This window comes from Manis javanica, chromosome 5, assembly GCF_040802235.1.
Source record: "Manis javanica isolate MJ-LG chromosome 5, MJ_LKY, whole genome shotgun sequence".
Taxonomy (NCBI): domain Eukaryota; kingdom Metazoa; phylum Chordata; class Mammalia; order Pholidota; family Manidae; genus Manis; species Manis javanica.
The window spans coordinates 60,124,428-60,149,779 of NC_133160.1; the positions used below are offsets into that span (position 1 = coordinate 60,124,428).

At 36.4% G+C, this 25,352-nt stretch overlaps 1 long non-coding RNA gene across 2 annotated transcripts; it reads right to left on the reverse strand.

The window, feature by feature from the left end:
* Positions 1 to 1,553: 1,553 nt before the first annotated feature.
* LOC118966993 (uncharacterized) lies at positions 1,554 to 23,843 on the reverse strand. 2 transcript variants are annotated; one of them, XR_005053751.2, is made up of 4 exons: positions 23,624 to 23,843; positions 21,063 to 21,171; positions 19,205 to 19,252; positions 1,554 to 1,944 (listed from the first exon to the last, which is right to left on the reverse strand). It is a non-coding gene; the product is annotated as an uncharacterized lncRNA (long non-coding RNA). The 2 variants fall into 2 exon arrangements; XR_005053752.2 differs by lacking the exons at positions 1,554 to 1,944; positions 19,205 to 19,252 and adding an exon at positions 19,917 to 20,650.
* Positions 23,844 to 25,352: the final 1,509 nt, after the last annotated feature.

Here is a 25,352-nt window from a genome sequence, read left to right on the forward strand (position 1 = left end):
GTGTGTGTGTGTGTGTGTTCGTGCACACGTTAATTTTTACTTCACTGAATGGTTTGTTATTTTCTGATTTTCTTTTTAGTAATATAAGATAGGTCATTTTGGAAATGAAATCTGAAGCAGGATTTATATGCCCTTATAAAGCTTATTGTCTATTGGGAGAAACAAGCAAATAAATTAGCTATTAATCCCAGTGACCAATTACTGTGGCAACTAAACCTTAGGAAGTACAGGGGGCTCTTAACATTACCTTAAGGATGAATACTGTCAAGGAAGCTTTCTTTGTTACTGTAACATAAAAACTACAGCCTGAAAAAGTTATAGGAATGACCAAAAAAAGGAGATGAAGCACTTTTCCGAGTCTGAATAGGTATATATATATATATACCTGTATACTTATATATATACATATTTCTTAGCAGACACAAAATACAACCTAAACTTTAGTTTTTTAGAAACAGTTCTAGGATGGTTCTGAAGCCTGGTTGTTATGTGGACAGTATAGAAATATGCAAGCTGCCTGACAAGCTCTGAGGATCCCCTGGTTCCTGCTGTGCACTCTGCAATTTCAGTGGAGCATGAATGGCCATAACATTAAGCAAAGGGATCTTTATCAAGGAGCAGAGGGAGAAGCAGAAATAAAGGGGTTAACCCAACTTAAAACAGGCACACTGTCAATCACTCATCAATCCATCTATAAAAGCATAGGCTAAGGACTCAACTATTGGCCAAAACCCAGGTAGTCATTAATAGTGAAAAGAGCTGACTTTCATTACAGATTAAGAAGTACAAAGAAAGAAAATGCGTTATCTGAAAAGCAAAAATCACTATGAAACAAAGGCAAAAACTCAACTAATCCACAAATGCAAGGAAAATAGAACTCAAGAGATGCTTGAGATTGGTAATTAAACAAAAAGGCATGATCTGTCTGTCCTCAGAAAGAATAGGAAGGATATTGAGCACATAAAGGAGAAAAGAATGGTCTGGTGTATTTCAACATAAAAGGTAGTTGTAAGTTAAAAACTCTAAGATATGAGAAATTAAAATCAAATTATTAAGAAAAAAATTTAAAATATTAATGGTTTAGTTACATAATGAATGTGTATGGCCAAATCTATGTCTTTTAATGGATATAGTTAGACTATCGACTTTTATGGTGATCATTGAGAGTTCGATTAATCGCTACCATGTTTGTTACTCTTTCCTCTTTGTTGCCCTTTAGTTTTATTCCTATTTTTGTTTTGCATGCTTTTTCTGCTTTTGGTGGTTTTAATTCAGCATTTTAAATGTTTCTGTTTTGTCTCCTTAGCATATAAATTGTACATATTTAAAAAATTTTTAATTGTTCCCCTAGAATTTGCAATATATGTTTATAAATAATCCAGATGTACTTTTAAATAACACTGTAAGGCTTCAGGTAACTTGTAATAGTAAAATGTTCCTTAATTCTTCCCTTTGATCCCCTGTATCAGTCTGTCATTCATTTCAGTACACATAAGCATACATATATATAATCAAATTTATTACATTGTTATTTTTATTTTGGACAACCTCTATATAATATCAATTAATATAAGAAAAACAACAGTTTCTCATTTCCTTTTTCCTTTTTCTTCTCTAGTTCTTTTCCTTTCTTCAGCTATAACTAGGTTTCTGGTATATATCATTTTTCTTCTCTGAAGAACTTTACCATTTCTTGCAAAGTAGGTTTATTGGCAATAGCAAATTTCCTCAATTTTTCATAGTCTTTATTTCTCCTCTTGAAGGATGAATTTGCAGTAGGATTCTATGTTGGTGTTTTTTTTCCCCCCTCAACACTACATATTTCACTCTTCCCTCAGGTTGGCATGATTCCTGAGAAGTTGGATATAATTCTTTCATTTACTCATCTTAGGCAATGTTTTCTATTTCCTCTGGCATCTTCCAAGATGTTGTATCTTTGATTTTCTGAAATTTGAATAACATATGTCAAGGTTTAGTTTTCTTTTTTTGCATTTATCCTGCTTGATGTTCTTGAGCTTCATATGATTCAGTGTTTGTAATTAGTTTGGGGAAATTCTTTCATTATTGCTTCATATTTGTATTAGGTTCCTTTCTCTCTTTATTCTCCGTTTGGTATTTCCATTTTACATATGTTATATCTTTCATGATTGGCCTGCAGTTTTTGTATATTCTATTTTTTTAATAAAACATGTTTTTTTCCCTTGTTGGTGTTTAGTTTTTGAAGTTTCTATTAACATACTCTCAAGGTCAGAGATTCTTTTCTCAGCTATGTCCAGTCTCTAATGAGTCTGTCAAAGGCATTCTTCATCCCTATTACAGTATATTGGTCCTTTAATTTCTTTTGATTCATTCATAGAATTTCTTTCTCCTTACTTTATCTCTTCTTTATCTTTTATTTATTTTTTTGTTCATTTTGTTACCATTAATCTATAATTACATGAAGAACATTATGTTTACAAGATTCCCCCCTTCAGCAAGTTCCCACAACAGATCCAATTACAGGCACTGTCAATCAGCATAGTAAGATACTGTAGAATCACTTCATGTCTTCTCTGTGTTGCACATCCCTCCCTTCCCACCCATCCTCCCCAGTCCCTTTCCCTTTGGTAACTGTTAGTCCATTCTTGGGTTCTGTGATTCTGCTGCTGTTTTGTTCCTTCAGTTTTTCTTTGTTCTTATACTCCACATATGAGTGAAATCATTTGGTACTTGTCTTTCTCTGCCCAGCTTATTTCACTGAACATAATACCCTCTAGCTCCATCCATGTTGTTGAAAATGGTAGGATTTGTTTTCTTCTTATGTCTGAATAATATTCCATTGTGAATATGGACCTCATCTTCTTTATCCATTCATCTACTGATGGACACTTAGGTTGCTTCCATTTCTTGGCTATTGTATATAGTGCTGTGATAAACATAGAGGTGCATCTGTCTTTTTGAAACTGGGCTGCTGAATCTTAGGGTAAATTCCTAGAAGTGGAATTCCTGGGTCAAATGGTATTTCTATTTTGAGCTTTTTGAGGAACCTCCATATTGCTTTCCACAATGGTTGAGCTAATTTACATTCCCACCAGCAGTGTAGAAGGGTTCCCCTTTCTCCAAAACCTCGCCAACATTTGTTGTTGTTTGTCTTTTGGATAGTGGCGAACCTTACTGGTGTGAAGTGATATCTCATTGTGGTTTTATTTTTCATTTCTCTGATGACTAGCGATGTGGGGCATCTTTTCATGTGTCTGTTGGCCATCCGAATTTCTTCTTTGGAGAACTGTCTGTTCAGCTCCTCTGCCCATTTTTTAATAGGATTATTTGCTTTTGGTTTGTTGAGGTGCATGTACTCTTTATATATTTTGGATGTCAACCCTTTATCAGATCTGTCATTTATGAATATATTCTCCCATACTGTAGGGTTCCTTTTTTTCTATTGATTGTGTCCTTTGCTGTACAGAAGCTTATCAGCTTGATATAGTCCAACTTGTTCATTTTTGCTTTTTTTCCCCTTGCCCAGGGAGGTATGTTCATGAAGAAATTGCTCATGTTTATGTCCAAGAGATTTTTGCCTAGGTTTTTCTCTAAGAGTTTTATGGTTTCATGACTTACATTCAGGTTTTTGATCCATTTCAAATTTACTTTTGTGTATGGGGTTAGACAGTGATCCAGTTTCATTCTCTTACATGTAGCTGACCAGTGTTGCCAGCATCATCTGTTGAAGAGACTGTCATTTTCCCATTGTATGTCCATGGCTCCTTTATCGTATATTAATTGACCATATATGTTTGGGATAATGTCTGGAGTCTCTATTCTGTTCCACTGGTCTGTGGCTTTGTTCTTATGCCAGTATCAAACTGTCTTGATTACTGTGGCTTTGTAGTAGAGCATGAAGTTGGGGAGCAAGATTTCCCCCACTTTATTTTCCTACTCTGGATTGCTTTGGCTATGCGGCATCTTTGGTGTTTCATATGAATTTTTCAACTATTTGTTCCAGTCTGTTGAAGAATGCTGTAGGAAATTTGATAGGGATTGCATCAAATCCTCTTTTTTGGTGGGGTCTTTGCCTGGTTTTGGTATTAGGGTGATGTTGGTTTCATACAATGAGTTTAGGAGTATTCCCTCCTCTTCTATTTTTTAGAAAACTTCAAGGAGAATAGGTATTATGTCTTGTCTGTATGTCTTGTTTTGGGCAGGATGGCCATTTTGATGATATTAATTCTTCCTAGCCAAGAGCATGGGATGCATTTCCATTTGTTAGTCTCCTCTTTAATTTCTCTTAAGAGTGTCTTATCGTTTCAGGGTATAGGTCTTTCACTTCTTTGGTTAGGTTTATTCCTAAGTATTTTATTCTTTTTGAAGCAATTGTGAATGGAATTCTTTTCCTGATTTCTCTATTAGTTCATTGTTAATGTATAGGAAAGTCACAGATTTCTGTGTGTTAATTTTGTATCCTGCAACTTTACTGTATTCTGATATCAGTTCTACTAGTTTTGGAGTGGAGTCTTTAGGATTTTTTATGTACAATATCATGTCATCTGCAAATGGTGACAGTTTAAATTCTTCTTTACCAATGTGGATTCCTTGTATTTCTTTGTTTTGTCTAATTGCCATGGCTAAGACCTACAGTACTAGGTTGAATAACTGTGGGGAGAGTGGACATCCCTGTCTTGTTTCCGATCGCCGAGGAAAAGATTTCAGCTTCTCATTTTTCAGTATGATGTTGTCTGTGGGTTTATCATGTATGGCCTTTATTTATGTTGAGGTACTTGCCCTGTATACCCATTTTATTGAGAGTTTTTATCATGAATGGATGTTGAATTTTGTTGAATGCTTTTTCAGCATCTATGGAGATGATCATGTGGTTTTTGTCCTTTTTGTTTATGTGGTGGATGATATTGATAGATTTTTGGATGTTGTGCCATCCTTGCATCCCTTGGATGAATCCCACTTGGTCATGGTGTATGATTATTTTTATGTATTTTTGAATTCGGTTTGCTAATATTTTGTTGAGTTATTTTTGCATCTACGTTCATCAGGGATATTGGTCTGTAATTTTCTTTTTTGGTGGGGTCTTTGCCTGGTTTTGGTATTAGGGTGATGTTGGCTTCACAGAATGAGAATAGGAGTATTCCCTCCTCTTCTATTTTTCAGAAAACTTCAAGGAGAATAGGTATTATGTCTTGTCTGTATGTCTGAAAAAGTTCTGAGGTAAGTCCATCTGGCCTGGGGTTTTGTTCTTGTGTAGTTTTTTGATTACCACTTCAATTTCTTTGCTGGTAATAGGTTTGTTTAGATATTGTGTTTCTTTCTTGGTCAGTCTGAGAAGGTTGTATTTTTCTAGGAAGTTGTCCATTTCTTCCTGGCTTTCCAGCTTGTTAGCATATAGGTTTTCATGGCAGTCTCTAATAATTCTTTGTATTTCTGTTGGAGTCTGTCGTGATGTTTCCTTTCTCATTTCTGATACTGTTGATGTGTGTTGATTCTCTTTTTCTCTTAATAAGTCTCGCTAGAGGTTTATCTATTTTGTTTATTTTCTCAAAGAAACAGCTCTTGGTTTCATTGATTTTTTTCTACTGTTTTATTCTTCTCAATTTAATTTATTTCTTCTCTGATCTTTATTATGTCCCTCCTTCTGCTGAACTTATGCCTCATTTGTTCTTCTTTCTCTAATTTTGATAAATGTGACATTAGACTATTCATTTGGGATTGTTGTTCCTTCTTTAAAGATGCCTGGATTGCTATACACTTTCCTCTTAAGACTGCTTTTGCTGCATCACACAGAAGTTGGTGCTTTTTGTTGTTTTCATTTATTTCCATATATTGCTGGATCTCCATTTTAATTTGGTTGTTGCTCCATTGATTATTTAGGAGCATGTTGTTAAGCCTCCATGTGTTTGTGAGCCTTTTTGATTTCTTTGTACAATTTAGTTTTAGTTTTATACCTTTGTAGGCTGAAAAGTTGGTTGGTAGAATTTCAATCTTTTTGAATTTACTGAGGTTCTTTTTGTGGCCCGTTATGTGGTTTATTCTGGAGAATGTTCCATGTGCACTTAAAAAGAATGTCTATCCTGATGCTTTTTGTTCTAGATTTCTATAGATGTCTATTGGATCCATCTATTCTAGTGTGTTGTTCAGTGCCTCTGTGTCCTTAGTTATTTTCTGTCTAGTGGATCTGTCCGTTGGAATGAATGCTGGGTTGAAGTCTCCTAAAATGAATGTATTGCATTCTATTTCCTCTTTTAGTTCTGTTGGTATTTGTTTCAAATATGCTGATACTCCTGTGTTGGGTGAATATATATTTATTATGGTTATATCCTCTTTTTGGACTGAGCCCTTTATCATGAATTAATGTCCTTCTTTATCTCTTGTGACTTTCTTTGTTTTAAAGTCTATTTTGTCTGATAGTAGTACTGCAATACCTGCTTTTTTTCCCTATTATTTGCATGAAATATCTTTTCCATCCCTTGACTTTTAGTCTGTGCATGTATGTGGGTTTGATGTGTGTCTCTTGTAAGTAGAATATAGATGGGTCTTGTTTTTTTATCTGTTCAGTGACTCTAAGTCTTATGATTGGTGCATTCAGTCCATGTACATTAAGGGTGATTATTGATAGGTATGTACTTATTGCCATTTCAGGCTTTCGATTCGTTTTTGCCAAAGGTTCCAGGTTACATTCCTTACTATATAAGAGTCTAACTTAACTCACTTAGTATGCTGTTACAAACACAATCTAAAGGTTCTTTTCTATTTCTCCTCCTTTTTCTTCTTCCTTAATTCTTTATATATTAGGTATCAAATTCTGTACTTTTTGTCTATCCCTTAATTGACTTTGGGGATAGTTAATTTAATTTTGCATTTGCTTAGTAATTAGCTGTTCTAATTTCTTTACAGTGGTTTTATTTCCTCTGGTGACAGCTATTCAACCTTAGGAGCACTTCCATCTATAGCAGTCCCTCCAAAATAGACTGTAGAAATGCTGTGTGGGAGGTAAATTCTCTCAGTTTTTGCTTATCTGGAAATTGTTTAATCCCTACTTCAAATGTAAATGATAATCTTGCTGGATAAAGTAATCTTGGCTCCAGTCCCTTCCACTTCATGTCATTAAATACATCATACCACTCCCATCTGGCCTGTAAGGTTTCTGCTGAGAAGTATGATGTTAGCCTGATGTGTTTTCCTTTGTATGTGATCTTACTTCTGTCTCTGGCTGCTTTTAACAGTCTGTCCTTATCCTTGATATTTTCCATTTTAATTACTATGTGTCTTGCTGTTGTCTCCCTTGTGTTGAGAGATCTGTGGATCTTCATGGCCTGAGAGACTATCTCCTTCCCCAGATAGGGGAAGTTTTCCACAACTACCTCCTCAAAGACACTTTCTATCCCTTTCTCTCTCTCTTCTTCTTCTGGTATCCCTATAATACGAACATTATTCCGCTTGGATTGGTCACACAGTTCTCGCAATATTCTTTCCATCTTAGAGATCCTTTTTTCTCTCTGTGCCTCAGCTTCTTTGTATTCCTCTTCTCTAGTTTCTATTTCATTTATCGTCCCCTCCACCGTATATAACCTGCTTTTAATACCCTCCATTATGCTTTTCAACGATTGGATCTCTGACCTGAATTCATTCCTGTGTTCTTGGATGCCTTTCCGTACCTCCATTAGAATGTTAATGATTTTTATTTTGAACTCCCTTTCAGGAAGAGTTACAAGGTTCATATCAGTTTAATCTGTCTTGGGAGTTGTATTAATAATTTTACTCTGGGACAGGTTTCTTTGGTGTTTCATGTTTGTATATGGAGCCCTCTAGTGTCCATAAACTCTATTATGGAGCGGTTCAGCCTCTGTAGCAGTGTCGAGGGTCACAGGGGAGCTGTATTGGTGCCGGTGGGAGGAAAGAGCTGCTCCCCACTTCCTGGCTGTTGTGCCTATCTCCACTACCTGAACCAGTGGGCCAAACACACAGGTATAAGCTTTTGTCCCAGAGCAGCCGTATATGGATCCCTGCTTTTCACAAGCAGCTGGAATCCCAGTGTCCCCAGAAACTCTGCCTGTCCCAGCTTTCCAACACAGTCATGAGAAGAGTATGATGAAAGCACCATGAAATTTAGGTTTGTGCCCTCAGTGCACATCTCCAGAGTTAGGTATTCAGCAGTTCCCAAGCCTTCCACTCCCTCACTGCTCCATTTCTCTTCCTCCTGCTGGTGAGCTGGAGTTGGGGAAGGGCTCAGTTCTCGGGGGAAGCCATTCGGTGAGGTCTGCTCTTTTGTTTAGGTGTATGCAGTCTGACACCATCCTCTTTTCTGTTGCTGTCTCAGGATTAGTTGTGCCAACTAAAATTCTAATTGTATCCAGTTTTAGGAGGAAGCCTCTGTCTCTCCTCTCACGCCATCATCTTTAATCCTCAACTATCTCTTCTTTCACATTGTATAGTTACCCTGTTAAAGTTGCTAGCATACTTACCATAGTTCTTTGAAACTCCTAGTTTGTGAAGTCCAATGTCTCTGTCATATCTGACTCTGGTTCTGATGCTTGTTCAGTCTCTTCAACATACAATTTTGCCTTTTATATTATTTTAGTGTTTTGTTGATAGGCAGCCATTATGCAGCAAATCAAAGGAACTGTGGTAAATAGGCCTTTGGTATTGTGGTGTGGGGAATGGAAGAATTCTGTAGTTCTATAATTAGGTCTCAGTTTTTGATGAGTTTGTGTCCCTGTAATGTGAACATCACCCGTGCTTCTCAGTCTCTCCTAAAGACAGGATGGCTAGAGAAGGCTGAAGTTGGTTATTTTCCCTTATCTCGATAGGTTAGATTCTGTAAAATGCCACAAGGTTAGGGTCTGGTAAAATAATTTTTCTTTTAAAAGAACGGTCTAGTGTATTTCAACATAGTCGTAAGAGACAATGCAAACATCAGAAACAAACTCTGCTATGACACAGATATTGGAATTATCAGATAATCATTACTATAATTAATAAGTTAATGGCTATAGTGAAAGGGGTGATGTGCAAGAACAGATGAGATATGTGAACAGAGAGGTAGGAATTTTAAGAAGAAATCAAAAGAAAAGTGAGAAATCAAAAACACTAACAAAATGTCTTTAATGGGCACTGAGGTAGACTGAAAATGGTTAAGAAATGAATTAGCGAGTTTGAATATATGCCAAAATAACTCCCCTAAGTGAAATTCCAAAAGATAAAATAATTAATAATAATAATAATAATAATAATAATAACAGCAGGATATAAAAGACGGGGGAAATTTCAAAACTATATGCATAATTAGCATGTCAGAGGAGAGAGAATAAAACAGCAGAATTCATAATGTCTTAGAATTTTCTAAAACTACTGATGTCACCTTGGATTTTGTGGTAAGACTTTAAATTCAATAGTAATACCATGCTGTATGAAAGGAAAATTGGTAAGTTGAATTTCCTTAATATTAAAAAGATCTATCTACTCTGTGAAAGATATCATTAACAGAATAAAAAAAAAAGTCAAACTGAAAAAGAATATTTGTAAGACATTTACCTGATAAAGGACTTGTATCCAAAATATATAAAGAACTCTTAAGATTCAAAAATAAGAAAAGGCAAATACACAATTAAAAATAAGTAAAACATTTGAACAAATATCTCATAGAGATGATGTAAGAGGACAAAGAAGCATATGAAAAAATGTTTGCCATCATATGTCATTAGGTAATTACAAATGCAAACTTCAATAAAATACCACTAGGTAATGAGATTAAAGATGGTGGTGTGAGAGGAGAGACAGAGGCTTCCTCCTAAAGCTGGATACAATTAGAAAGTTTAGTTGGCGCAACTAATCCTGAGAGAGCAATAAGAAAGAGGATGGCATTAGACTGCATTCACCTGAAGAAAAGAGCAGACTTCACCAAAAGGGCTAAAATAGCAGAGCTGTGGATCCATGGGACCCAAGCCCTTACCCAACACCAGCTCACCAGTGGGAGGAAGAGAAATGGAGAAGGGAGGGAGTGGAAGGCTTGGGACTGATGAATAGCTAGCTCCGGAGATCTGCTCTGGGAGCACAAACCTACATTTCATGGTGCTTTCATGAGAATCGCATGACTACAGGATTGGAAAGTTAATACAGACAGAGTTCCTAGGGAGATTGGGATACTGGCCGCTTATGGAAAGCAGGGATCCATATCTGGCTGCTCAGGGACAAAAACTTAAACCTGTGTGACTGGCACACTGGCTCAGGCAGTGGAGACAGGCATAGTAGCTGGGAGGCGGGGAACAGCTCTTTCCTCCCCCCAGGCACCAGCACCACTCCTCTGCAACCCCAACATTGCTTCAGGGACTGAGCAGCTCCAGAATAGAGCTTCTGGACACTAGAGGGCACCATATACAAACATGAAATGCCAAAGGAACCTTGTCCAGAGTAAAATTGTTAATACAACTCCTGAGAAAGATTTAAGTGATATGGATCTCGTGACTCTTCCTGAAAGGGAGTTCAAAATGAAAATCATCAACATTCTAATGGAGGTATGGAAAGACATCGAAGAACACAGGAATGAATTCAGGTCAGAGATTCAATCATTGAAAAGCATAATGGAGGGTATTAAAAGCAGGTTATATATGGTGGAGGAGATGATAAATGAAATAGAAACTAGAAAAGAGGAATACAAAGAAGCTGAGGCACAGAGAGAAAAAAGGATCTCTAAGATTGAAAGAATATTGCGAGAACTGTGTGACCAATCCAAGCGGAACAATGTTCATATTATAGGGATACCAGAAGAAGAAGAGAGAGAGAAAGGGATAGAAAGTGTCTTTGAGGGGGTAGTTGTGGAAAATTTCCCCAGTCTGGGGAAGGAGATAGTCTCTCAGGCCATGGAGATCCACAGATCTCCCAACATAAGGGACCCAAGGAAGACAATACCAAGACACATAGTAATTAAAATGGGAAAGATCAAGGATAAGGACAGACTGTTAAAAGCAGCCAGAGACAGAAATAAGATAACATACAAAGGGAAGCCCATTGGGCTAACATCATACTTCTCAGCAGAAACCTTACAGGCCAGATGGCAGTGGTATGATGTATTTAATGACATGAAGCGGAAGGGACTGGAACCAAGATTACTTTATCCTGCAAGATTATTGCTTAAATTTGAAGGGGGAATGAAACAATTTCAGATAAGCAAAAGCTAAGAGAATTTACCTCCCACACACCATCTCTACAGTCAATTTTGGAGGGACTGCTATAGATGGAAGTGCTCCTAAGGTTGAATAGCTGTCACCAGAGGTAATAAAACAACAGTAAAGAAAGTAGATCAACTAATTACTAAGCAAATGCAAAATTAAGGCAACTATCCCCAAAGTCAATCAAGGAATAGAGAAAAAGTACAGAATGTTATACCTAATATGTAAAGAATGGAGGAGGAAGAAAAAGGAGGAGAAATAGAAAAGAACCTTCAGATTGTGTGTTAACAGCATACTAAGTGAGTTAAGTTAGACTCTTAGATAGTAAGGAAAGAAACCTGGAACCTTTGGTAACCACGCATCTAAAGCCTGAAATGGCAATAAGCACATACCTATTGATAATCACCCTAAATGTAAATGGACTGAATGCACCAATCAAAAGACATAGAGTCACTGAAAGGATAAAAAAACAAAACCCATCTATACGGTGCTTACAAGCGACTCACCTCAAACCCTAAGACATGCACAAACTAAAAGTCAAGGGATGGAAAAAGATATTTCATGCAAGCAATAGGGAGGAAAAAGCAGGTGTTGCAGTACTTCTATCAGACAAAATAGACTTCAAAACAAAAAAAGTAACAAGAGATAAAGAAGGACATTATATAATGATAAAAGGCTCAGTTCAATGAGAGAATATAACTATTATAAATATATATGCACCCAACAAAGGAGCATCAGCATATGTGAAACAAATACTGGAACTAAAGGAGGAAATAGAATGCAATGCATTCATTTTAGGAGACTTCAACACACCACTCACTCCAAAGGACAGATCCACCAGACAGAAAATAAGTATGGACACAGAGGCACGGAGCAACACACTAGAACAGATGGACCTAATAGACATCTATAGAACTCTACACCCAAAAGCAACAGGATACGCATTCTTCTCAAGTGCACATGGAACATTCTCCACAGTAGACCACATACTAGGCCACAAAAAGAGCCGAGGTAAATTCTAAAAGATTGAAATCCTACCAACCAACTTTTTAGACCACAAAGGTGTAAAACTGGAAATAAACTGTACAAAAAAGGCAAAAAGGCTCACAAATACATGGAGGCTTAACAACATGCTCTTAAATAGTCAATGGATCAATGACCAAATTAAAATGGAGATCCAGCAATATATGGAAATAAATGAAAACAATACAAAGCCCAACTTCTGTGTGACCCAGTGAAAGCAGTCTTAAGAGGAAACTATATAGCAATAAATGCATATTTAAAGAAGGAAGAACAAACCGAAATGAATAGTCTAATGTCACAATTATCAAAATTGAAAGAAGAACAAATGAGGTGTAAGGTCAACAAAAGGAGGGACATAATGAACACCAGAGAAGAAATAAACAAAATTGAGAAGAATAAAACAATACAAAAAACAATGAAACCAAGAGCTGTTTTTTGAGAGAATAAACAAAACAGATAAGCCTCTAGCCAGACTTATTAAGAGAAAAAGAGAATCAAGACATATCAACAGAATCAGAAATGAGAAGGAAACATCACGACGGATCCAACAGAAATACAAAGAATTATTCAAGACTACTATGGAAACCTACATGCTAACAACGTGGAAAACCTAGAAGGAATGGACAACTTCTTAGAAAAATACAATCTTCCAAGACTGACCAAGGAAGAAACACAAAATCTAAACAAAACTATAACCAACACAGAAAATGATGTGGTAATAAAAAAAACTACCTAGGAAAAAAAACCCTGGGCCAGATCGATTAACATTGGAATTTTATCACACATTCAGAGAAGATATAATACCCGTTCTCCTTCAATTTTTCCAAGAAATAGAAGAGGAGGGAATACTTCCAAACTCATTCTATGAAGCCAACATCACCCTAATACCAAAACAGGGCAAGGACCCCACCAAAAAGGAAAATTACAGACCAATATCCCTGATGAACATAGACGCAGTAGTACTCCACAAAATATTAGCAAACTGAATTCAAAAATATATCAAAAGGATCATATACCAGGACAAAAATGGGATTCATCCCAGGGATGCAAGGATGGTACAACATCCAAAAATCCATCAATATCATCCACCACATAAACAAAAAGAAGGACAAAAACCACATGATCATCTCCATAGATGCTGAAAAAGCATTTGACAAAATTCAACATTCATTCATGATAAAAAATCTCAACAAAATGGGTATACAGGGCAAGTACCTCAACATAATAAAGGCCATATATGATAAACCTACAGCCAACATCATACTCAACAGTGAAAAGCTGTAGGCTTTTCTTCTGAGATCAGGAAAAAGACAGGGATGGCCACTCTCTCCACTGTTATTCAACATAGTACTGGAGGTCCTAGTCACAGCAATTAGACAAAACAAAGAAATATAAGGAATCCAGATTGGTAAAAAAGAAGTTAAACTGTCACTATTTGCAGATGACATGATATTGTACATAAAAAACCCTAAAGACTCCACTCCAAAACTACTAGAACTGATATCAGAATACAGCAAACATTCAGGATACAAAAGAAACACACAGAAATCTGTGGCTTTCCTATATACTATCAATGAACTAATAGAAAGAGAAATCAGGAAAACAATTCCATTCACAATTGCATCAAAAAGAATAAAATACTTAGGAATAAACCTTACCAAGAAGACCTATACCCTCAAAACGATAAGACACTCTTAAGAGAAATTAAAGAGGACACTAACAAATGGAAACTCATACCATACTCTTGGCTAGGAAGAATTAATGTCATCAAAATGGCCATCCTCCCCAAAGCAATATACAGATTTGATTGAATCCCTATCAAATTACCAACAACATTCTTCAACGAACTAGAACAAAGAGTTCAAAAATTCATATGGAAACACAAAATCTCAAATAGACAAAGCAATCCTGGGAAGGAAGAGTAAAGTGGGGGGATCTTGCTCCCCAGCTTCAAGCTCTACTACAAAGCCACAGTAATCAAGACAATTTGGTACTGGCACCAGAACAGACCCACAGACCAGTGGAACAGAATAGAGACCCCAGACATTAACCCAAACATATATAGTCAACTAATATATGATAAAGGAGCCAAGGACATACAATGGGGAAATGACAGTCTCTTCAACAGATGGTGCTGGCAAAACTGGACAGCTACATGTAAGGGAATGAAACTGGATCACTGTTTAAGCCCATACACAAAAGTAAATTTGAAATGGATCAAAAACCTGAATGTAAGTCATGAAACCATAAAACTCTTAGAGAAAAACATAGGCAAAAATCTCTTGGACATAAAAATGAGTGACTTCCTCATGAACATATCTCCCCAGGCAAGGGAAACAAAAGCAAAAATGAACAAGTGGGACTATATCAAGTTGAAAATCTACTGTACAGCAAAGGACACCATCAATAGAACAAAAAGGTGCCCTACAGTATGGGAGAATATATTCATAAATGACAGATCCAATAAAGGGTTGACATACAAAATATATAAAGAGCTCATACACCTCAACAAACAAAAAGCAAATAATCCAATTAAAAAATGGGCAGAGGAGCTGAACAGACAGTTCTCCAAAGAAGCAATTCAGGTGGCAACAGACACATGAAAAGATGCTCCACATCACTTGTCATCAGAGAAATGAAAATTAAAACCACAATGAGATATCACCACACACCAGTAAGTATCGTCACCATCAAAAAGACAAACAACAACAAATGTTGGCGAGGTTGCAAAGAAGAGGAACCTTCCTACACTGCTGGTGGGAATGCAAATTAGTTCAACCATTGTGGAAAGCAATATGGAGGTTCCTCAAAAAGCTCAAAATAGAAATACCATTTGACCCAGGAATTCCACTTCTAGGAATTTACCCTAGGAATGCAGCAGCCCAGTTTGAAAAAGACAGATGCACCCCTATGTTTATAACAGCATTATTTACAATAGCCAAGATATGGAAGCAACCTAAATGTCCATCAATAGTTGAATGGATAAAAACACGTGGTACATGTACACAATGGAATATTATTCAGCTATAAGAAGAAAAGAAATCCTACCATAGCAAAAACATGGATGGGGCTAGAGGGTATTAAGCTCAGTGAAATAAGCCAGGCAGAGATAGACAATTACCAAGTGATTTCACTTGTATGTGGAGTATAAGAATAAAGAAAAACTGAAGGAATAAAACAGCAGCAGAATCACAGAACCCAAGAATGGACTAATGGTTACCAAAGGGAAAGGGACTGGGGAGGGTGGGTGGGAAGGGATGGATAAGGGCGAGGAAGAAGAAAGGGGGCCTTACTATTAGTATGTGTAATGTGTTTGGTGGGGACGTTGGGATGGATGTGCAACACAGAGCAGACAAGTAGTGATTCTATAGTATCTTACTACTCTGATGGACTGTGAATGGGGTTTGTGGGGAGGGACTTTGTGAAGGGGGGGAGTCTAGTGACTGTAATGTTCTTCATGTAATTGTAGATTAATGATAATAAAATGAATTAAAAAATTACCACCAGACATATATTAGAATACTAAAATCCTAATAACTAACAATAGTAAATGCTGATAGAGCAACAGAAACTATTGCAGGTTGAGATCCAAAATGGTATGCTCATTTTGGAGATAGTTTTGCAGTTCCTTAGTAAGCAAAACAAAATCTTACTCTATAATCTAGCAAGAAGTATGACAACTAAATGTAATATGACATATTTGATAGACTCCTGAAGAATCAAAAGATATTAGCTTAGACTAAAGAAATCTGAATAAAGTATGGAATTTATTTAATAATAAGGTATCAATATTGGTTAATTATAACAAATCTATCATTTTAATGTAAAACGTTTATATAGGGAGAAATGAATTAAGATTGCCTTCTCAATTTTTTTGATTCTAAATTGTTCTAAATATTAATGTTTATTTTTTGAAAAGACAAATGGAAACATAGACCTTTTTCTTGAAAATTTCATTTCAAGTCACCTAACTTAATGCAAATGAGTATTTGCCAGCTCGTCTCTAAAGATTTTTGACCAAACTTTAGCAGCCCTGCATAAAACATGATTTCTTTCCTTCCTGGGACATGAGTGTTTGTCTACTTGTATTGCAGTTTCAAAAAAGGCATTAATAAAAATATCATGAATTGGATTTTGAATAGTCTGAACTTGATGCAGATTCAGAGGGGGAAAGGACAATGTCCTCAGTTAAAGAGTTTAAACTTGATTATATCTTTCCTCCTTTCCTCTGGGAGATAATCCAGTTCAGGATCATAGGATGCATTACCTTTTGGTAATGCAAAACTGACTTGTAAATAAATTAAACGTTCACATTCATCTCCTTCACTCAGGATTGCCCTTTAGCTCATGATCTTGTAATGTGTCCGAGAGACATGGTTTATCTATTCATTGTTATTCCTTCCCCTCCTACTCTTCCTCTTTTTCTTCTGTGTCTTTAAGGATGGGGGTGGAGGAAGTACAGATTAGGATTAAGTGAAAGAAAATGTTATTAATTTATTTACTTATATTTTAATGTAACTATTCCTACTACAGTAGTTTTCTGTGGACTATAAATGAACTAGTTGTAAGTGCCTCTTACAGGAGAAATGTAGGTATGGGCTCTTGAAAGTCCTCTGAACACTGGTTAATGCTGAAAATTTACCTTATACAGGCAGTGTGCTCCTAATCAATTCTAAAAAATCAGTCCACTATCTTCAGAACTTGTCTCTAATGGCATAGCACATAACCCCATATTGCTAGGTTCTTTTCGCAAAAGATAACACATACATTTTTGCCATGACAAGTTCAGGCAGCCCTTTCCCCTCATCCACGATAGTCCTACTCCAGTTTCCATGTTCAGAGTGTCAGGGCAGGTGCAGTGCAGACATCAATCTGTATGTTCATAACTGCCCCAGACTCCAGAGGACATATGTCAAGCTCTCCTAAGTGCTCTCTTGCCATGTTCTGTTCTTTTAACCAAGGGCAATGACTTCCAGATGTGATATATGTTGCTACTTCAAATAAATGTTTGTAGTAATGTAAGAGAGAGACAGAAAAACAAACTTGACTACTCTTTTTAAAGCCCTTGAGGGGATGCTCGAAGTTAATCTGCACTTTCTTTACCAACTGTTGTTCCAAGCATGGTACTTTAGCTGAAATTGAGTCAATAGAGAAAGTACTTCACCATCCTGTGGCATCCAAAGAAACTGGATGAATGCCTGTTATAAGCCTAACATCTTCTATCACCTTCCTTGGCTAGACTGGCAATTGAATTCACAGAATAATAGAGAATCATATGCTTGAAAGTAGAAAGTTAAAATGTATATAAGGGATTTTTTAGACAGTATGTGAAGATATTCAATAATGGGAAACTACACTGTGAGACACCACTAACATTAAAGTGATGTTGGAAAGCTAATTAATATATACTGTGCACATTCAACATCTCAAATACATGAACATTTTATAATTCATCTAAGATAACTATAGAATAGTTTTTTCAACTGTGTTTATAAAATATTCTACATTTTGAAAATAACCTAAGATATCAAATAGTTTTGTGAAATTTCATTTTAAATAAGGGGATGAAGCAATATGCGCTTCATATATGAATCAGATTAAATGTTACTTGAGGGTGATTCTGAAATTAGTTTAGATCTAGAAATGTCACAGTTAAAACATTCCAACCATCAGGTTTTTGTTATTCAAGAATAGTTTCACTAACACCAGAACTTTCTGTTTGATTCTTTTGAATTTGCATATAGCAAGCTAGCCACTGCTTATTTTTGCAAACTATCTGATTAGGGTATAATTTCCATATTCCACTCCCCCCAAAAATAATGCTGTCACTCGTGAAATGTTGTCCACTTATCATGGGCTGTTAGTACATTTTATTAGAAGATAGTAACAGTTTTCACACCAGGAAGTAGCTTTTACTTAAAATTCACCTTGCATTTAGCTTATTCCCCAAGAAAACTGGAACACTGCACAGTATCTTAAAGGATTCTGGCAGAACTTTGGAGACCAGCTCCACCTGAGGGTGTAATTTCCCTTACAATCAGTAGTAGAACCAATGATGCAGTGAAAATTCTTGAGGTACATTTCTCTTGACATTTTTTTAATTAAGTCCAACACATTTCTATCCTGATATCTGTTTGTTTGGGCATCCTGAGGTCAGAAATTAGGAGAATTCTCCTCTAAATTTTGTACATCTATTTGGAGGGCTGCAGGATAATTCAGCAGAGGAAAGTATTACTTCAGATAATATACACAGAATTGTCTTGAATGTGCTTCATTGGGCTTGATTTAAATTTGTCTACCATTGACTAAATTAACTACGTAAGGATCTTAAATTTGAGATAATTTAATTACAAAATCTAGTATAAAATTGCCTCTTTTGCTTTCAAATCTATATTTCAACTAATTGATTATTGAGTTGTGAAAAAGTTCTTTGTATGTCCATATTGATTTTTCAAATGATTTTAATAGCTATGATTTCAAATAAAACATAAGATCAATAATCAGGATTCATATTTAGCTTTCTGTTTTTATGAATGTCTTGTTTCATCTATCACAGAAGCTCAAAGGAAAACAGAAACAACGAATGAAATGCACTGACTTCATTCAATTTCTATGTCTCTTTTGATTTCTTGAGAACATTTTAAATTTATTTAATTTCTCTACAACTCACTCAATTTTTCAAGGAAAGTTTTTCATCCATAAATCCCAGTGTATGGTACCTCCTCTTTAAGCTTACAAAGAAATTGTATGTGTGAACGCCTGTACTTAGCAGAATTCCTGGGTAAGTTAGTTATTGTAATGATTGTAAAAAAGTTTTTCAAAAGGGGAATATTTTATAAAATAGTTATTGTCACTTTTTCTAATATATTTACTAACTGAATGAATCACATTTGAAAAGACTTACCCAGGATTTATTGGATGATGAGCAAAAATATTTTATGACCAACACAATTATTTCTCAAATTCTATTAACTTCATGCTATGTGTGCATTGAATTGAACCAAATTTAATAGTGTATCTTCCTTACATACCATGTGGTTCCGAGGTGTCCACCACATCCCTTTCAGAAGTCACTTATTCTGAAATACAGGATTAAGCCCCATGGTTATTTTAGATTCTCTATTCAGAAGGGTACAGGGTGTCCTTTTCCCCTGCTCTGTAGATATAAGCTGCTCTTTGCTATAGTACTAATCACATTCTTCTCTGGTATTAGGGAGTGTGACCGACGATTAGCATTGTACTCTTAGCATATATATATATACACACACATATATACACATATATTTCCCACAATATGTGGTAGAGGGGCATTTCTAGGGGGGCAGAGTATTTTAAAAGTTACTCACTTGAACTTAGCCCAAAATTATAAATGAAAACATGTCAGAAGGCTGTTCTCTAAGGTCTCTAACATCTTCTTTGCGTTAGGGCGAACACATCTGCCATCTTTTAATTCTCTACCATCCTCTTATGAGAAATGTCTACACACCTATAGGAAATGCAATTTATTTCTGGGACCATCCTTCTTTCCCATACGTGTTCTCATGATTTCCACACTTATTCAGCATGGATTGTAGCCAAGGGACACATCCTGAGAGTCAGTGATGCCTATTGACAAAATTCACATTCTACAGATTTTCCTGCAGTTAGATATATATGGGACCAAGTGTGGGCAAAGTTTCTACAGGTTATATTTATTTTGTCCATTGTGAAATGCCCCCCTATCTGTCATGTGAAATACCAGTACACCTTTAACTCTTGAAGTTTCCTTAGTCAGCAATGCAAATCTTTGAAGAAGATAGAGTAAATGACATATTGGTAAAGTAGTAGAAGTGCATACTGTAAGATAAGTTCTAGCCAAAATAAGCAAGCAAAGAGAGGCAACAAAGGGCCAGGTAATTTATTTGAATACCCCCAGGTGAGGTTCCATGGCATTCCTGTCACAGGCCAGGAAAGTCACGTGAAAGTAGACAGGCAGCGAGTTTTTAAAGAAGGTAGGGGGAGGCAGAGCTTAGATTTACAGTGGCGCCAGGATTGGCTAGCCTAAGGCACATTTTTCAGGTTGGGAGGGGGCAGCAGCCGGGAACTTTGTCACGTCATCACTGTCTGATGTGCTCCCCCCTCTCCCCAGTGCCTTCAACCTTATATTTCAGCCTTTTGGTCATAATGGGTAACGACTTGATCTGGCTACTTCTGTCTGACAAGGGGCGTCATGGGGTGGGGGTTTGTAGCAAGTAGCTATATTGCTCTGACTGCAAACATCTCGCTCTGCTTTCTCTAGAGGCCTTCACTTCACTCTGTTCAAGCTCATGGTTTTTGTCTCATTTTCTTTTCTACACATAGAGACTCTAGCTGCTGTTAGGGAGAAGGGGCGATGACTGCTCTGGCTGCTTCATGCTGAGAAGGAGCGTAGTAAAGGGTGCAGCTAGGTCTCCATCACTGGTCAGTTGAGAGGGCCTCAGAAAGTTTGCACTTTTATTCTGGAAGGACAAATTTGATGAAATTAAGAATGCATGGCTGAATATGAGAACTAGAAATATGAAGAGTTTAATTGAGAATTATAGCTAGGTATTACGGGGAAACTAAAATTTTGGATTGACTTTATGTTTCAATGACTAGGATTAGGATTTAGTATAGATAAGACTGCATTATTGAAGCAATACTTTTCTCTAAAATTACCCTTATTTTTATTAGAAGTAGCTAGATTAAGAAAATAATTAACATTTGGCTTTATTATTTGCATAAGTGCAGCAAGAAGAGCAATTGATTACACAGGCTCTTTTAAATGTGCTTTGCTGGAACTTTTTGTAAGGAATTTCAGATTGAACTTTTAAAGGACTTTTGAGGCCAGAAAGCCAAGTAAGACTTGTCATCAGGTTGTGCCTGTAGTACCTGTAGATTTGGGTGAATTTTCTTCTTGAGGTTTCCAACACATTCTTGAGGTTCCTGCATCTGCCAGGAAGTGGCCTTCTTTACTCACCTGGTGAGGCTGCTGGGAACTCTGTAAGCAAGGTACCAGGCTTGTTATTCTAAGGGGCTTTGTTGTCTGTATAAAGTCAATCTTAGTTCTTTAAAGCTGTCTGTTCATATCTGAGTTGATACACATGTCTCTCAGGTATGACGTTACAGTCAAAGCTTTGGTAATATAACTAGTGTTTTTAATTGGTCCTCTTATAAAGAAAGCAGATCCTTATTGAACTTGTGCAAACAAATATACTGCCATGAAATATAAAAATAGTTACTGAGAATTTTTAAATTCTGGAGGGATTAGGTAGAGAAAAAGATAAAGTTTCAATTCTGCTTATAAAGGCAGTCATTTATTAAACTGTTGTTAGCTTAAGAGAAAAAGCTTAAAACACTTTATCAACATTTGAAATAAGAAGTCACAAAATTATCTTTCTTAGTTTATTTAATTCTATGTAACTAATATTTGTTTTGCTGAAATCTAGTTTTTTACTAGTTTAGGAGTAATAAAACAGTGACTATAGATGACAAAAGACATAAATGACAATGGTTAAAGATCTGATGAAAGCTTACTGTAAGACAATTGACATAAGGAAATTCTGATATTTCTGTAACACAAAACATTTAGTAACAAAGTTTAGCATCATTCTCTGTGACAGTGCCTTCTAGGTAATTAAGTAGGTAAATAAGCCAAATTAGCCAAGTATTTTCCTCAATGAGAAGAAATTCTTCTGACGTGTTCCAGGGGCTCTGTGGAAAATATCAGAGTGAAGTAGAGGTAAAAGTACCTTTATGAATTTGATTTTTTTTGGCATTTGCTTAAATAGGATTATAGGTTGCTATGAAGAAATACTTATCTATTTAACCAGAATGACAACAAAATACCTCAAAGGCAAATAAAGGTTGTACAGTTGTTAGCAAAGTTTAGCTTTTAGTCCTTTTAATATTAAGATTTCATTTTCTTAAATATTCTGACAATTTATTGAGACTTTAAGCTTGAGAAACTGCTTTGATAAAACAATTAGTGAACTCATTGCAATTTTTTAAATATCAAGAGCAGATTAACAGTTAAGAAAACTTTGTCTTTTTAACTGGAAACAAAATTTTAATTTTGCTGTGTACTTGATACTGAGATTTATTTGCTACACTTATTTAGTTTACTTATTTTTAACTATGCTAGGTTATTTACAAGACCTTTACTGAATATTAGACAAAGCCAAGCCTTTAGGCATTTATTCTTAAAAGATTTAGTAGATAACATCAACTTAAATGACATTAGGTAAACTTAGACAGCTGATAATAAGGACATGCCTGCCTCAGTCAAATTCAAATTAGCGTTAATGCTTAACAATTTTTATTAGATTTTCTGGAAGTTTTAAGATGCCTAATTTTCACAAGTGCTTGTTTTTAAATCAATTTTTATTAATAGTATCCAGAGGTAGGAAAATATTTCTCATTTACATACCTAGACACACAAACATACAAACTGAGATACAATGACTATAGTCAGAAACACTTTTTACATAAAAACATATACACAGATAGACAAACTGATATAAAGACTTGAGTTACTGATATCTAATTGCTTTGTTTTTCTCCAGCTTCTTGTTTGTGGCTTCTGGAATTAGAGGGCTGGAGGAGCATGTTCTGGTAGGGGAAGAGGGCGGTGAAGGCAGAAGGAGAGGGGGAGGGGGTGGTGCAGCCACTGGAAGAGGACAGCAGGACAACGGCATGGTTGAGAATGTAGGACTTTAAGATGGAGGTGACACGTGTGAAGACAAAGGACTTAAAGATGGTGGTGGAGAGAGGGGGAGGGGATTGTGAGCTGAGGGAGGTGGGCGACTGAGGTTTTCTGGTGGATCTGAAAAGGAAGGACTGGGCAGAGTAAGAGGCTGACAATGTTTAACTGGAGATCGGGCCAGGAGAACTTGAGTTATTTAATGTTTACATAAAGGTTTGGGTGGGGGTGCAAAGTCCAAAAAGCCTGCACATATGGGATTTCACTCTACTCTCTGCTCCAATGGCAATAATTAATCCAGGTGGTGAGGAGGCAAAAATGGAAAGTTCCCTCAGGGGGCCAGCGAGATTGATTGTCCAAGGGATACTGAGGCCCGGCCTCAGAGCAAAGAAAAACTAGCTTCCATTTGCAAACTTCCTGGGACAAACATAGAGTAACCAAATTAGAAATAAGGCACTGCAACCGGGTCTGAGCCTCTGCTTTTGAGGGCTGGTTCCCCATGTCTGCACCACTTCTCAACTAATCCCACTGAGAGGAGCACCCAGCATCTCAAGCGTGCCAAGTCAGGGGAGGAGACGGCCTGGGAGCCTGGGTGAGGGACATTTCCCACACCGCAGGCCAGGGGTGAGTATCCTGGATACTCGCAACAGATGGGCTGAATAGCCAGACCTGGACATAGCTACAATTTCTAATGGACCAGGTGAAACGGAGTTAGGAATGGAAGCAGACTGGGGGAAACTGAGGGACTCACCAGAAAATAGTCCACGCAGCAGAGAGCAGGCTGAGATCCTGGGTTAGGGAAGGAGGGGGCGGGGCCGCTGGTGGCCATTTGGGGCTCCACACTCACACTCCTTCCCGGAGTTTCAGCACCAAATGTAAGATAAATTCTAGCTGAAATAAGCAGGCAAAGAGAGGCAACAAAGGGCCAGGTAATTTATTTGAATACCCCTGGGGAAGGTTCCATGGCCTTCCTGTCACAGGCCAGGGAAGTCACGTGAAAGTAGACAGGCAGTGAGTTTCTAAAGAAGGTAGGGGGAGGCAGAGCTTAGATTTACAGCGGCACCAGGATTGGCCAGCCTAAGGCACATTTTTCAAGTTGGGAAGGGGCAGCAGCCGGGGACTTTGTCACATCATCAGTGTCTGATGTGCTCACCCCTCCCCTCAATGCCTTCAACCTTACACATACATCATAGTAAGAAAGAAAATCTTTCTTCAATTAGAGAATTTCCAGTATACCACATGGAGAGGCATATCCTTCCATTTTCTTCTTGCTCTATCTTGGAGCTAAGTGAAATAAATGAAGTATCTAGTTCTATTTTCAACAAATGTCTTTTTTCACCTCTGAGAATCAATAGTTCTTAATTCGAGGTATACTGATTTCTCTCCAAGTGAATAAATAGCTCTTTTCCCCATTTCATTAAAAAGGAATTTTATGACTATTTTTAAAACACACACAAAGAATATACATTTGATTATAACTGTGTTTTTTCACCCCCAAAATGTATGATTGAATAGGAAGGAGAAAATTTAAAATAACAACAGAACAAATAAATGGTATAGATGAATCTCCTGGTCATTAAAATACTGTTTTAGCATAAATGTCCTTTGCAATACATACCATCTATCAGAAACACATCCTTTCTCCTGTTAGTCATTTTTTAGACTTTCCTCTGGGAAAGAAGATATGGATATATAGATGATAGATAGATAGATAGATAGATAGATAGATAGATAGATAGATAGATAGATAGATAGATGATAGATAGATAGATAGATAGATAGATAGATAGATGATAGATAGATGATAGATAGATGATCTATTCCCTTTAAATATATATTCTCTTTAAATAATAAAAAATTATCAAGTAAATAAATATTCCCTTTAAAACCTCACAATCATGAAAAGTTGGTTTTACTATTTATGAAGAAAGTGCAAATTAGAAAGTTTGCCTAGTGTGTCCAGACTTCTACTGTTGGTACCTGGTGGACCAAGAACTAAGGATTTGAAGCCAGTTGTGTTTGAGTTTGAAGCTTACAGAGTTTTATTATTGTGTTCAAATATTTTACGGGAGCTATTTTTTTATTTTATAAATACTCTCAAAGTTAGGCTTAAATAGCTTGCTCAAATAATAGGGAGGAAAAAGTGGGTTGTGAACAGAATTTTCTCTAGTTGCATACTTATAGGTGTGAACTATTTCCTTCTGATTTTTTTAGAAAAAGCCAAAACAGCATATAGGTACATATTTGGATAACTGAACTAAGAAGATATGGCATAGAAGACCACTATTAATAAATTTACATGTTGGCCCAATCATCATGAGGAAATACAGTTAAAATCTTTATTTCTGATCAATAGACAAAAGTTAAGTTCTATTTTATATTATTCACTTAGAAATATTTTCAAATCTACACTGTGGCTTTATGATCATCAATAGGTAAAAAAATTAGAGAACAAACAGAATTTTCTTCTCAATGGTCAG